General features: G+C 44.8%; 1 protein-coding gene and 1 long non-coding RNA gene across 3 annotated transcripts in view; one reads left to right on the top strand and one right to left on the bottom strand.

Annotated features, from left to right (window-relative positions):
• The window catches only part of GAS2 (growth arrest specific 2), a 124,006-nt gene that overhangs the window by 51,381 nt on the left and 59,234 nt on the right, over positions 1–13,391 (bottom strand). The gene's annotated exons all lie outside the window — the stretch shown is intronic.
• Positions 3,391–10,537, top strand: LOC139172678 (uncharacterized). The gene is made up of 2 exons (XR_011559911.1): positions 3,391–4,225; positions 6,409–10,537. It is a non-coding gene; the product is annotated as an uncharacterized lncRNA (long non-coding RNA).

The raw sequence follows: 13,391 nt of genomic DNA, 5'->3' as shown, positions 1-13,391 counted from the left end.
AAGGAAGGGGAGAAAGAAAGAGGAAGAAAGAAAACAAGAGAAAGAAAAAAAGAATGAAAGAGCAAGTGAGAAAGAGAGAAAGAGAGAAAGAAAGAAAAAGAAACAAAAGAAAGAAGGAAAGAAGGAAAGAAAGAGAAAAGAAAGAAAGAGAATGAAAGAGAAATAAAAATAGAGATGGGGAAGGAAAGAAATGGAAGGAGGGAAGGAAGGAGAGAAAGCAAGAGAAAGAAAGAAAGCAAGAGAAAGAAAAAAAGAATGAAAGAGCAAGAGAGAAAGAAAGAAAAAGAAATGAATGAAAGAAAGAAGGAAAGAAAGAGAATGAAAGAGAAATAAAAAAGAGGGGGAATGAAAGAAATGGAAGGAGGGAAGGAAGGAGAGAAAGCAAGAGAAAGAAAGAAAGAAAGAGAAAGAAAAAATAATGAAAGAGCAAGAAAGAGAGAAAGAAAGAAAAAGAAATGAAAGAAAGAAGGAAAGAAAGAAGGAAAGAGAAAAGAAAGAATGAATGAATGAAATAGAAATAAAAATAGAGAGCGGGAATGAAAGAAATGGAAGGGGGAAGCAAGGAGAGAAAGAAAGAGAAAGAAAGAAAGAAAAAAAAGAATGAAAGAGCAAGAGAGCAAGAAAGAAAGAAAGAAAAAAAAGAAAGAAAGGCAACTCCAAAGAAAGGCTCACTGAGCATGAAAAGAGGGTCCGAGATCTCCACTTGCCTCCCCCTCGCGCCTCGCCCTTCCCACCCGGCCGCCCGCGTGCACTTACCTGCTCCCAGCGCCAGCAGCAGGAATTTGAGTGAGTAAGCCCAAAAGAAGCCATTGGCTCTGGGCGGCGGGCGGTATTCACGCCCCCCCGAACCCCCGGCCCAGCACCTCCGGAGGCGAAAGGCGCGGCTCTCTTGCCCTCGCAATCCTCGGGGGGACACAAGGCCGGCGGAGAAGCCGGCTGGGCTCAGCCCTCTTCCGGATTCCCCAATTCTGCTTCCCCAGCAGCGCGGCTTGGCTTCCGGAGGGCCCTGCCATCGGGGCTCCCTGCCTGTTTGCCGGCCTCCCTGCCTTCTTTCCTTGCGGGGGTGGGAAGAAGGTGCAGGCCGCGGTCGGAGAAGCTCCGCAGAGGCAGAGTTCGTCGCAATCGGGTTTGGAGAGGTTTTGGCGGGCGCCCCCCCCCCCATTTTTCAATTTGGCCGGGCCCGTGACACCACTCCCAGTAGTACCGCCCTATCGGCGGCCCTGCCTGCATTATAGCCATATTTGTTACATGAACTTCAGCTTCATAAGGATCTAATTGATGGGAGGTGTGAACCTGTTCCTCTAATAAGGCATCCACTGAATATCACTCTCAGAAAAAAAAGGCAACAACAAATATTACAGCATAATTGGCAGTTATTTCTGACTTGAGACATCTAGAACCCTGAGATTCATTAAGTAGATCCAGGTGTAATTAGTGGCTGGGATTGGAATCACTTGTTTACCCCAAGAACTATACTGGTATTTGTTTAGCAAGGTTAAAGGGAGTTGTGCCTGATTCAACAACCTTTATTGCCCTGATTACTGCAGTTGTGAAGTAAATCACATGGTAGTTAAGCAACTCTGCTCCCCCTTTCATTGACCTTGTTTGCTGGGGAAAAGCTGTAAAAGTTGTAAATGGTGATCCCACAACACCAGGACGCTGCAACTACCAGTAATACAAATGCATTCTGGCTACTAAGCACCCAAATTTTGATCCTGTAACCATGAAGATTGTGGCAACAATTTTCAGTGTGAAAACCAGTTGTAAGCTACTCTTTCTTTCAGTGTTGTATGAACAGTCACTAGGCAAATGGATGTAAGTCGAGAACTAGTTGTATACTGTATGGACAACGTTAGACTTTTCTTTGCCTATTCTAGAGTAAAAGCCATGCTGACCAGGACTCTAGAATGAAGTGATTTTGACAAGTAGATTTATGTAAAAAATAGTAGAAATGACATGCAATAAAGAAATCTGATAACTCCAACTATGAATGCAACCCCAATTTAAAATGAAGTAAAGTTCAATTTTTGTGCCTCTTTTTTCCTTCCTGTGCAGTGCATACCTTTGAGAAGAGAAATTTAATTTATTTTAATTTATTAAATTTATAAGCCACCCAAACACCTTTTGGATTCTGGGCGGCATACAACAATATAAACAGTATAAAACAGTATAAAATCCCTCAGACATTCATTAAACAAAAACAAAAACATTCGTTTCTTCTGGCCTGAGCTGAATTTATAATATTATATCTTCACATCTTGGGCTGTTATGTTTTGCTTAACATAAACCTGACTCTGACAGCAGATTCCAGGCTCAATCTTTCAAATTCCCTGCATAAATATGTAGTCATTAAATCCATTAATACATGTATCTTGCAAGTGGAAATATTGACACAATGAGATAAATGATCAGCATAATGGTAGCCCTAATGCCATGGCTTAATCATTGAAAGCAACAGCCTCTTACAAATCTATGGAAAATCATTCAGAGATTTATCACTTAAGCCCTCCCTTTCTTCCTTTCTTCCTTCCATCCATTAGTTACTGTGGGACAAGGCTGTTGAAAAGAATTAGATTAACCAAGACAATAAGCACAGAAAACAAGACAGGAACTAAAAGAGGAATTAAAACAAGCATCTTCTATGCTCATTACCCATCTACACACTTTTTTCATATCACTTCATGAAAAGGCTAAGTTGCCTTGGCAACTGCCAGAGTGGCAGAGCTATAAAGTTATTAAGTTTTTCCATAAATCATCACAAACAGCCCATTTTCAGTAATGTCACACGAGAACATATTTCACAGCATCACTTTTCAAACATTTTTTCTTCCAACTTATATTTGCATATCTACTTAACATTCCTTCATTTAAGTAAGCATCCAAAGATGATCAAGTCATTCCTTTAATATATGTTTAGCATGAAGTATTAAATTGTTCAGTTGCCAAATAATTAAATACATTTGAAGAAATGATTTTAGTCAGCTTTCCATAATTCAGATGATAGCAAACTAAATAAGTTTGTAAAATAATAACACTGACATCTTTTCCCTTTTATTTTTGTTCTTTGAAAGAACTAACTCAGCTATGGAAGATTCATTTTATGTTTCATTCTGTTAAAGAGTGTGCAGAGTTATCTCTCAGTGGTCAAAGATACATGTACGCAGAGGAAATGTGAAGATCCAACATATATCCAGCTGACAGCCCAGAGATACTAGCAATGGTTCAGTAATACAATACAGATACATTAAGTGTATAAAATATTATTTACTTTTCGCAAATATCTTAGTTAAGAACAGTCCTAGTCATACACATTTAAGTTAGTCAATACATATACAATACTATAAGCATACTTGTCTAGCTTACAAATACATAAACCATCATTTGAATGAGGAAGCTGGGCTTTGCTTTGATATCATTTTATATTGCATCTCTTGCTGAATTCTGTGTTTTTTTTATATATGACCTTTGTCCTACATATCTGCTGTACTCTTAGCATTCTTAAAGTGCTGAGAGCCGGGCAAAAGGATCTTTCCGTTTTCACACCTCTGTTTCCTCTGTGCCCGGGTGGGGTGCATCTCCTGCTTGAACGCGTAACCACGAAATGTACTCAGGAAGGAGCCACCTGCTCTCAAGGCATATAGCTCCTTGCAGGAACCCACAATCTAACCGCAAGTGCCTCTTTGCTGTACATTCTGTACATTCTGTATCTCCTACATTGTATAACCTCTTTTTACTTTCTGTATAAGGAAACGTTGACAACTAGTATCTGATTGGCTGATACTGTGTGTTTTTTGTACTCCTTTGGAAATGTATAAAGAGCCCTGAAAAGCAATCCACGTTGTTCAGACATTGCTTTTATATCTTCTGAACCTGATGCATGCACCAAATAAACCTGTATCCTGTATCCTGTATCCTGTATCCTCCTGTGGTCTCTGGTCCCTTATTGGCATCAAACATCTGTGTTTCTGCAACATTTTCTGGCGACCACGAAGGGACTAGACGGGACTTTGGATCCCTCTGGACGCCCACCTCAGTGGCGTCTGCCCCAGGTGTGAAAGAGGAACAGTCCAGGCGCCATCGGAAATCTTTCTCCGAGGACCTTCCTGTTGACACCGGGGCAGCCACGCTGACGGTTTGCGATCCAAGAACCACTCAAGAGAGGAAACCAGAGATCAGGACATCTGTACGCCGGCCTGGAAGAGTAACCGAGTCTCCAAGATAAAAGGCAAGTTCTAAGGCGAGGCCTCTGTAGTAGACACTTTTTAGAGACTGGTACGAGTCTATCTTCTCCCTATGTAGAGGGACAGAGGCGAGGACTGATCACCCTCGTTTTGGCTCGTTCTTCACTGAGAGACCCCCAGGGTGGGTGGCCTGTGTTTTCTGAGAGAAAACGTTGTGTGTGTGATTGCCTACCGCGGTTCCCACAGGTGGCTGTGAGCTCCAGGACCTTGGGCCGGTAGAGATTGTGTGAAGTGAATAAAATTCCTTTTGTGTCTCAAGGGAAGGACCCCTTATCTCCCTTGTATATTCCCTCCCCTTTTCTGTCTGGTGCCCCGGGTGGAATATGGGAGGGAAACCAAGTGTGCCCAAGACCCCCCTTGAGTGTGTAATGAAACATTTCAACCAGGTCTATAATAATCAAACTCGAGAGTATAGTATAAAATGACCTGTGTATGTCAGAATGGCCCTCTTTTAACTTGGGATGGCCTGATATAGGAACCTTCGATATTCCCACTAGACTTGTATTTGATCCTGCCTTGGGCCATCCTGACCAAGAGCCATACATTGATATTTGGTTGAAACTAGCTCAAAATCCACCTCCATGGGTCACCAAATGTAGGACCCAACAGTGTAAAGTCCTGGCCATGGTCCCCATTCCTTCAGGGGCCACGCTCAGGAGAAGGACCCCTAGGAGAGGGGGAGGTAACTCATCCCCTCCCTGGCGGCCCCAGAGAAGTTCACATTGTTCCATCTCCCACACCAAAAGGGGCAAAGGACTCAGTCAGCCCCCCCCACGGAGATGGAAAAAAATAAAAAAAACCCGTACTCTTTAGTTGCTCGGAGGAGGTGCCCCAGCCCCCACCATATGTTCTTGTGCCCTATGGCCAGATACAGGCACAATCATCCCTACAGGATTCCCTTACCTTAGGGACTGGGAGGATAACCCCACTGGATGCCCCCCCTCTACGTGAGGGAGCCCCCGCTCCTTCACCCGCTTCGGGGGGGGGACTGGGATCCCCGGTCTCCCAAATAGACCCTAATGAAACCAACGCTGACAGGTTTGCCCGTTATGACACCCTCCTCCAGCAATACCCGGATACAAAGAGATCTCAATCCCCATCTGCACCTGAAGCCCCCTCCTCAGGGTCCACTCCTCAACTGGAGACCCCACCAGGCCCCAGTGGACGAATGGCCAACCTGTCTTTGCCAGATCCAGTAAGTGAAGGACCCATTGCAGAACGCACCAGAGCAAAAACCACATCAGTGTCCTTCACAGCCCCACTTCGCAGAGTGGATCAAATTGTCATTGATCCAGATGATTTCACAAAAACCTCAAGAATGCCCCTATTCCAACATGTTCCTTTCACCACCTCCGATCTTTTGAATTGGAAATTGCACTATGGCCCATATAGTGAAAAACCCTTAGAATTTGCAAGCCTCTTGAAAACCATTATGGATGCCTAAAATCTCAATTGGATGGACTTGCAACACCTAATGGGAACCCTGTTTAAATCGGAGGAAAGAGGAAAAAAAAAAAAAAAATCCTAAAACCAGATGCCCCCCCCCAGGTTTAGACCTAGAGACATGTGGGTCAGAAGTTCCCTGCAGAGGACCCCCAGTGGGACCCCTATGTAGAGGGTAACCTTGACAAGATCAAGGACTACCAAATCCTTTTGATGAAAGCAGTGTGACAAGCAGGGAAACCCACCATTAACATGTCTAAGCCATCCCTTATTCTCCAAACCCCGATGGAAGTCACCCGGGCCCTACTAAACCTCATCATTCCGAGGTATGGGCTGCCTTCAAGAATTTCCTCAGACAACGGTCCAGAATTTATCCATAAGGGCACCCAGAAAATTGCTTCGATGCTTGGCATCACTTGGAAGCTTCACGTAGTTTTCATGCACCCCCCAGTGGTCGCGTGGAGAGAGTTAACAGGACTGTTAAAGATACATTAGCCAAAATATGTCAGAAAACTCAGCTTCCAATGGCCCTTTTTGCTGTGACATGTGCCCCTCAAAAGAACATACATGTTTCCCCTTATGAATTACTGTATGGGAGGGTACCCAATCTTTTACCCCCCACGATCCAATATTCCACTCATGTGGCAGATTCCCTTAAATTTAAACAGCTATAGACACTAAATGCCACTGTTAATGAACTCCAAGATTATGTGTTACAATGCAGACCTTACATTCTTGTCAACATTATACCTGGCCAAGAGGTGTGGGTGAAAGACTAGAACAGGGAAGTTCTCAGGCCCACATGGAAAGGGCAATATACTGTGGTCATGATCTCCCCTCTTGCTGTCGAGGTTGATTCCATCAAATCTTGGATTAATTGGACGAGGATCAAGCTTGCAATCCCCACCACATGGAAGGAATTGCCTCACCCCACAGATCCTCTCAAACTCATGCTGAAGAAGCAGAGGAGAGCCCTCCCTCCAGGAGACCCACCGGAAGCGGTCCCTCAACGGACGGACGGCTCGAAGAAGCCCCCCCTGCAGGCGCGGCTCCGGAAGCCCGCGTCCATCGCACGGGCAACGATCCAGGAGTAACCCCTGTAGCCGCGGCTCCGGAAGCCCGCGTCCATCGCACGGGCAACGGTTTGCCAGCAACTCCAGCAGCGGCCTTACCCGCCACCCCAGGTGCCGCTAAACCTATTACCCCCCCCAAAGTTGCGGTGGAAGTTGCAGTCTCTCCAGGACCCCTACCTCCTGGATGTCCCCAGATTGCATCACAACTGTTTACGTTATAGTGATTCCTCTTTTACTTCAGTTCCTAGCCTTTCTCTACTTCCTCTTCTTGGTGAGTACTCAGCGCCCTCTCTTCCACCGCCGGAGTCCCCATGGTTGTTTGTCCTATTATGGAGTCTGGGAGTCGCTTGCAAACCACCCTCCGCCATTTGGCTTGTCTCCGTAAAACCCTTGTATTGGTATTGAGCGTGCTCATTTTTTTTCCTTTTTTTTCTTGCTGATGAGTGTTTCTATTAATTCTATGTATGCCTATCGTATCTTTCGTGCAAAGGGAGAGTCAGATGGGCCTTTGGATTCCGTTGCCATATGCGAAGACACGGATCCCAATTTTGATCCCACCCCCTCGGTGGAGCCCTCTGCTTTGGCACTTACACCTTTACAGGTTACAGCAGTGTCAAACCCCCCCTGCATGAAGTGTATGCGAGGCCCCCCTGGTAAAAAGCAGACCCCACCCTCAGACCCCCCCAACTGCACTGAGGTTGGACTGCCCCCTTGTTGGCATGATGGTCGCAAATTCTATCAGTGTAAGACCGGGAGTACTATTAGATGTTATGTCACTCAACCCCCCCCCCCCTTTTTACCGGCTCCCAAGCCCGTCTCTAAGGGAGGGCGTCCAATTCCTGACACTTGTCCTATATGTTTTCCTAATGGTGATATTGTGTACTATTATGCTGGAGAGCCCCCCATCCTGTACCCCCTTGGATTTTCTCCCATGCCAGCACATTGGGGATACTCTTTGTCACTGTAATGGAACTCGGGGCTTCTTGTGCCGCCTTCATGAATTGCAGCCCCGCGCTCCGATAATCCCTTTACGGGCCCCTGATGGCCGCCCTAAGACCCTCTCTCGTGGTAGAAGGGCTTTGCGGGACAAGGCATGCTCTCCTTCAGCCTGCCTCCCCTGTATTCAAACTACCCGCACAGACAATTTTCTTGCCCGCACTCTTGTTTACCATACGGCTACTCCTCCGTCTTGTGAAACTTTTAATCTTCCCCCTTGCACCGTGAATGCCACTACCTACCAGCGATGCAATGGGTCTCGGGGTATTCTGTGCTATGACCCTAAACAGGCCACTAAAATAACTGAATATCATGTTATTCTCTGCCACATTACATACGGTCGGAGAGAGGAGATTCGCCGTACCTCTATTCCCACTCTCAATCTCCCTGTTAATTTTACTTTTGATGCCTGCTATTATATTGACCGCAATGCCCACCCCCAAGGCGGGTGTGGCAGCCTGAGTTGGGAGCGCTCCTATTCATCCCAACATAAACATGTTTGCCATTGTTCCCAATGGGGTGACTGCCATGTGATTGGCCACAACTACTGTCCCTATTGGTCTTGCGTTACGTTTGCTACATGGACCCCTGGCACTATGGGTGGGATGAAGTTCTCCTTATCTTGTGGGTGTTTCCCCGAACTGCAAAAGTGGCCAGTGTAACCCTGTCACTCTTTCTTTCACTCCGGTTGTGGTCCCACAAGCTCCTATGTTTTTTGGAATGCAAATAGATGGCCAGGGATATGACCCCTCCCTGATTCTGTCCTTGGAAATCACGGCCCAAACCCAGACAGTAGGACGGAAAAAGAGCCTCTTTTGGTCCTACTATCAGGAAATGGATAAACTAAATACATGGGCAGCCCCCCCCCCTGCTGTAACCAATACTTTTGTACAACTTGCACAAGATGTGGCACACACCCTTCAGGTTAAGAGCTGTTTTGTCTGTGGGGGAACTAACTTGGGAAGCACTTGTGTTGAATTACACCTTTGTCCATGACATGGAGCTGGCTGGTAATCTGACAAATACTGCGGGGAAGGAGGGGAACTGGGCTCTATTCTCTAACTTGGTGGGCAATGTCTGTTATACCCGTAACCACACCGCTGGCTGTGCCCACGTTGGAAACCTGCATTGCCTGTCCGTGTGGAACAATGCAGCCTGGTGGTCTGGCAAGGGTCTGCAGTCAACCCCCATGGCCCGGGCGTTGCAAAATGTTAGCCTCCTGAACCCATATATTTTGGACCCCCAAAACACCAATTTGCTTTGGCTTGCTCCAGATGGCATGTATTGGATTTGTGGAAAATATGCTTATGCCCAACTCCCACTCAACTGGTGTGGCTCTTATGTCCTTGGTGTCATTTGCCCTGGTTTTTTTCTGCTCCCCCTGAAGCAAAGATGAGTTCTTGGGGTGCCTGTATATGATGAAATTGGCAATGTTTGCTCTAAAAGATCCCTCATTAGTGACCTTAAGATCGGGAACTGGAAGGATGATGAATGCCCCCCCGAACGTATTGTAAAGGTTTATGGCCCGGCCACCTGGGCTGAGGATGGTACCTTTGGTTATCGCACCCCCATTTATATGCTTAACTGTCTCATCCGCCTCCAGGCTGTGGTGGAAATTGTCACTAACGAGACGGTCTGTGGTCTTGCCCACTTGGCCTCGGAGAGTGTTAAGTCATGCACATATGTCATGCAAAACAGACTGGCTTTGGACTACCTTTTGGCCAAGGAAGGGGGTGTGTGTGGAAAGTTTAATTTGTCTAACTGCTGCATCAAGATTGATAACAGTGGGGAGGTCATTGAGGAAATCACCGATCGCATGGTCAAGATTGCACATGTTCCAGTGCAGACTTGGAGAGGTCTGGACCTCTCTCATGCTCTTGCTGGGTGGCTTCCCTCTTTTCCCAGTATGAAATATGTTTTGGCTTGTGTTGTCTTTCTGGTGGCTGGCTGTGTTATTGTCCCTTGTGTGCTTCCTCTTTTTATGAAGCTTTTTCATAGCACTGTTTCGCTGGTGGCGGACAAAAAGTCCTCCGAGAAGATTTTGGCTCTGTGGCACATGCAATTGCTAAACAACCGCAGGGGAGGAAATGAGGAAGGGGAACCTGCCACTCAGGACCCCGATAGTGAGGAGCCAATATACGAAGTACTCCTGCCACTTCAGCCCCAGCCCCTCCAACACCTTCAACGCCCTTCCAGTAATATGGTTGAAACCCCATCCGAATAAACTTTATTTCGGTTGGAGTTCCAAGAGGGGGGAAATGAGGAAGCTGGGCTTTGCTTTGATATCATTTTATATTGCATCTCTTGCTGAATTCTGTGTTTTTTTTATATATGACCTTTGTCCTACATATCTGCTGTACTCTTAGCATTCTTAAAGTGCTGAGAGCCGGGCAAAAGGATCTTTCCGTTTTCACACCTCTGTTTCCTCTGTGCCCGGGTGGGGTGCATCTCCTGCTTGAACGCGTAACCACGAAATGTACTCAGGAAGGAGCCACCTGCTCTCAAGGCATATAGCTCCTTGCAGGAACCCACAATCTAACCGCAAGTGCCTCTTTGCTGTACATTCTGTACATTCTGTATCTCCTACATTGTATAACCTCTTTTTACTTTCTGTATAAGGAAACGTTGACAACTAGTATCTGATTGGCTGATACTGTGTGTTTTTTGTACTCCTTTGGAAATGTATAAAGAGCCCTGAAAAGCAATCCACGTTGTTCAGACATTGCTTTTATATCTTCTGAACCTGATGCATGCACCAAATAAACCTGTATCCTGTATCCTGTATCCTGTATCCTCCTGTGGTCTCTGGTCCCTTATTGGCATCAAACATCTGTGTTTCTGCAACATGAACACACAGCTCTTACTACAGCAAAGTCACAAAAACAAACAGTAATAGCAGAGAATAGCTGAGAGAGAGAATCATGCTTCGGGTTCCCTCTTATGGCAGTGCATTACACTAGCTATTAAAGCAATAGTGTTTTAATACATGTAAGCATACATTGTTGGTTTATTTTATATATTGTCACACCCAACTACTAACACATTCTACTACTAGCTGATACCCTTGCTTCTCATGGGGCTTGATAAATTGACACTTAAATCTTAAAGATCAATGTGTAATTTAAAAAGGGATTGAATTATTTCCTCCCTGTACTTCCTTGTAAACAATATTCTTGGTTTTGCTTTCTGGCTGGATGATAACCAGGCTGTCAGGTGAATTGACTCTGGAGCATGGAACATAGAACTGACCATGAAAGAAACAGGCAGCTTTCCTTACTTGTCCTAATCACATCTGTAAATCTTTTCCTGCATTTTTTTGGGCCTCTTTTCCCTTTAACTGGTGTTACAGTAGAAGGTACAGATTTGTCTAAACTGAGGAGGGAAAAAAGGGGGGGGATATGTCTCTGCCTTCCAGCCTCCATTGGTATCCATCTGGCTAGTGTGGCTTAGCTCAACTGTTCTGTAGTAAAACTGCTTGTCCCTCTGAAAACAAAAAAAATCATCTGCTTGTGTTTTGCATTTGGATCAGGTTTCTTTTCAGTTGGGGAGGGAGAGTAGAACTTCTTAGAATCAGAGCTTGTTAATGAAATAATATCAGAAATACTCATGCTCCAATGGTCATTTCAAAAAATCCTTTCTTAGTTAGCATCTAGAAGCCAAGAGGAACATACTGTATGTGGCAAATTTCAAGTTTGCAGGCTTTACGGTTTTGGAGATTTCGTGATTAATGTGTGAATGGTTTTCACTTTTGTATATACAGTAGTCCCTCGCTATATCGCGCTTCACCCACCACGGCTTCACTTCATCGCGGGTTTTGAAGTCAGCGTTGGCACAGATACGGCGCTTAGAGGTTTGGAAGGGCAGGACAAGCCAACCAGCCCGCGGCTGGGCGAATGATGAGCAGGGCGGGGACTGAGCTCCGGCGGAGGCCCGTCCCCTCGTTCAACCCGCCTCGCCAGTGCCAAGAAGGCAGTCTTTGGAGGCGCGCTTAGTGGTTGGCGGCGGCGGCGGTGTGCAAAAAAGAGGCAAAAAAGACAACGTTTGGCCGAACTGCTGCAAAGAATAGCAGTGGGTTGGGAATGCTCGGGGGCGGTGATTCTTTTGCCCCCCTCCCCTTCTTTTCCTCAGGTGCAGAGTAAGTAGTAGTGGGGGGGGGGAAGGTTAGCCGGCCGTTGCTCGCCTCCAGGCATCCGGAGCTGGTGGGAAGGAGGAGAAATTCCCCATCGCGGATTTCACCTATCGCGGCCGGGTCTGGAACGTAACATCAGCGATAGGTGAGGGACTACTATATAGATTATAAATTGAAGATGGATTACTCTACAAAACCCCAAACAACTGGGACTTTCTGTTACATAATTTCCAGATGGAGAATTTAATCTGGCACAGGATATCAAGATGCCATTGATATATATAGTCCTCTGCTGAAAGGGTACTGAATAAAAAAAAAGATAGCTGGATAAAAGAACTTCATGTAATGAAATAGCTGATTGAAACCCAGCTGATTTTGTTTTTTATATCCATCCCTTAATTATGCTTTTTAGTAGTTTATGTAAGAAAAGTCAAATATATGTGCAAAAATATAATTATAGTATAGTAAAAGCCAAATGAGTCTATGGAGAGGGGCGGCATTCAAATCAAATCAAATCAAATCAAATCAAATCAAATCAAATCAAATCAAATCAAATCAAATCAAATCAAATCAAATCAAATCACAAACAAACAAACATCCAAGAAAGTGTTATCTGATGAAAAAGGTTTTTTAAAAATATATATATTGATGCTGAAAGAAAAATAATATCAACAAGCAGGTGTGACAGGCGAGCAGAAGGTACTTGTCTGGAAGCTAACAAATTCACTTTACAGAAGAGACTGTAATCAACAAACAGGAGAAGAAAATTCTTCAAAGCACATATTTCTTTTTCTGAAAAAGTGAGGGGAAAATCCAAATTAATTACCTTGGGAGGGGGAGGGAGAAAGTTCTCTTAAAAAGTGTCTTCAGATCTACAAAAAGAATATTTCAAAGGGATCCAAATGACAGAATATTTTTTTTAACTTCATGAGTTCTAGCATTGCATCATAAGTATTATGTTTGTAGCATCCGTGAATGCTGTTGTAGTATTCACCACATGCAGGAAATAAGTGAGGTAGGATAAGAAAGATAGTAGAATTGGCCTGTTGTCTTTAAAGGAAATTATCTTAATTGTTATGATGACATCGTCCTGCATTTTACTAATAAATTATAAAAAGGGCAAGGCTGTTTTCTTTTGCATATCCAGCTGATGTTCCATCTTAGGAACTTCAGAAGTTGGTAACAGTGTTCAGGCATGTGGAGGACTTCAATTTGGCTATAGAATGCGGTGTGCAGATTGCCCCCACTTTTTCTCCTAATTCCAGAGATTTCCACAGATTTAGCTGGCATTCAAAGAAGAAATAGTTATTCTTATTTGCTTGAATACACATATGTTCACCTGATAATGTGGTGCCTTGCTTTATTAAGGAGCTGAACTCTATGGAGAGAGATAGGCACATTCAAAGTGGCGTGGGCTCATTTCCCATTTCAAAAACCCACCTGAAAGTCTGGAATTCAGGAAGAATAAAGGGAAGAAATATACATTCATCTCCATTTTCCACCTATGTA

The sequence above is a fragment of the Erythrolamprus reginae genome, chromosome 1 (genome assembly GCF_031021105.1).
Source record: "Erythrolamprus reginae isolate rEryReg1 chromosome 1, rEryReg1.hap1, whole genome shotgun sequence".
In the NCBI taxonomy this organism is placed as follows: Eukaryota; Metazoa; Chordata; class Lepidosauria; order Squamata; family Dipsadidae; genus Erythrolamprus; species Erythrolamprus reginae.
The sequence above is the reverse complement of the archived record's forward strand: the minus strand, read 5'-3'. Positions and strand labels throughout refer to the sequence as shown.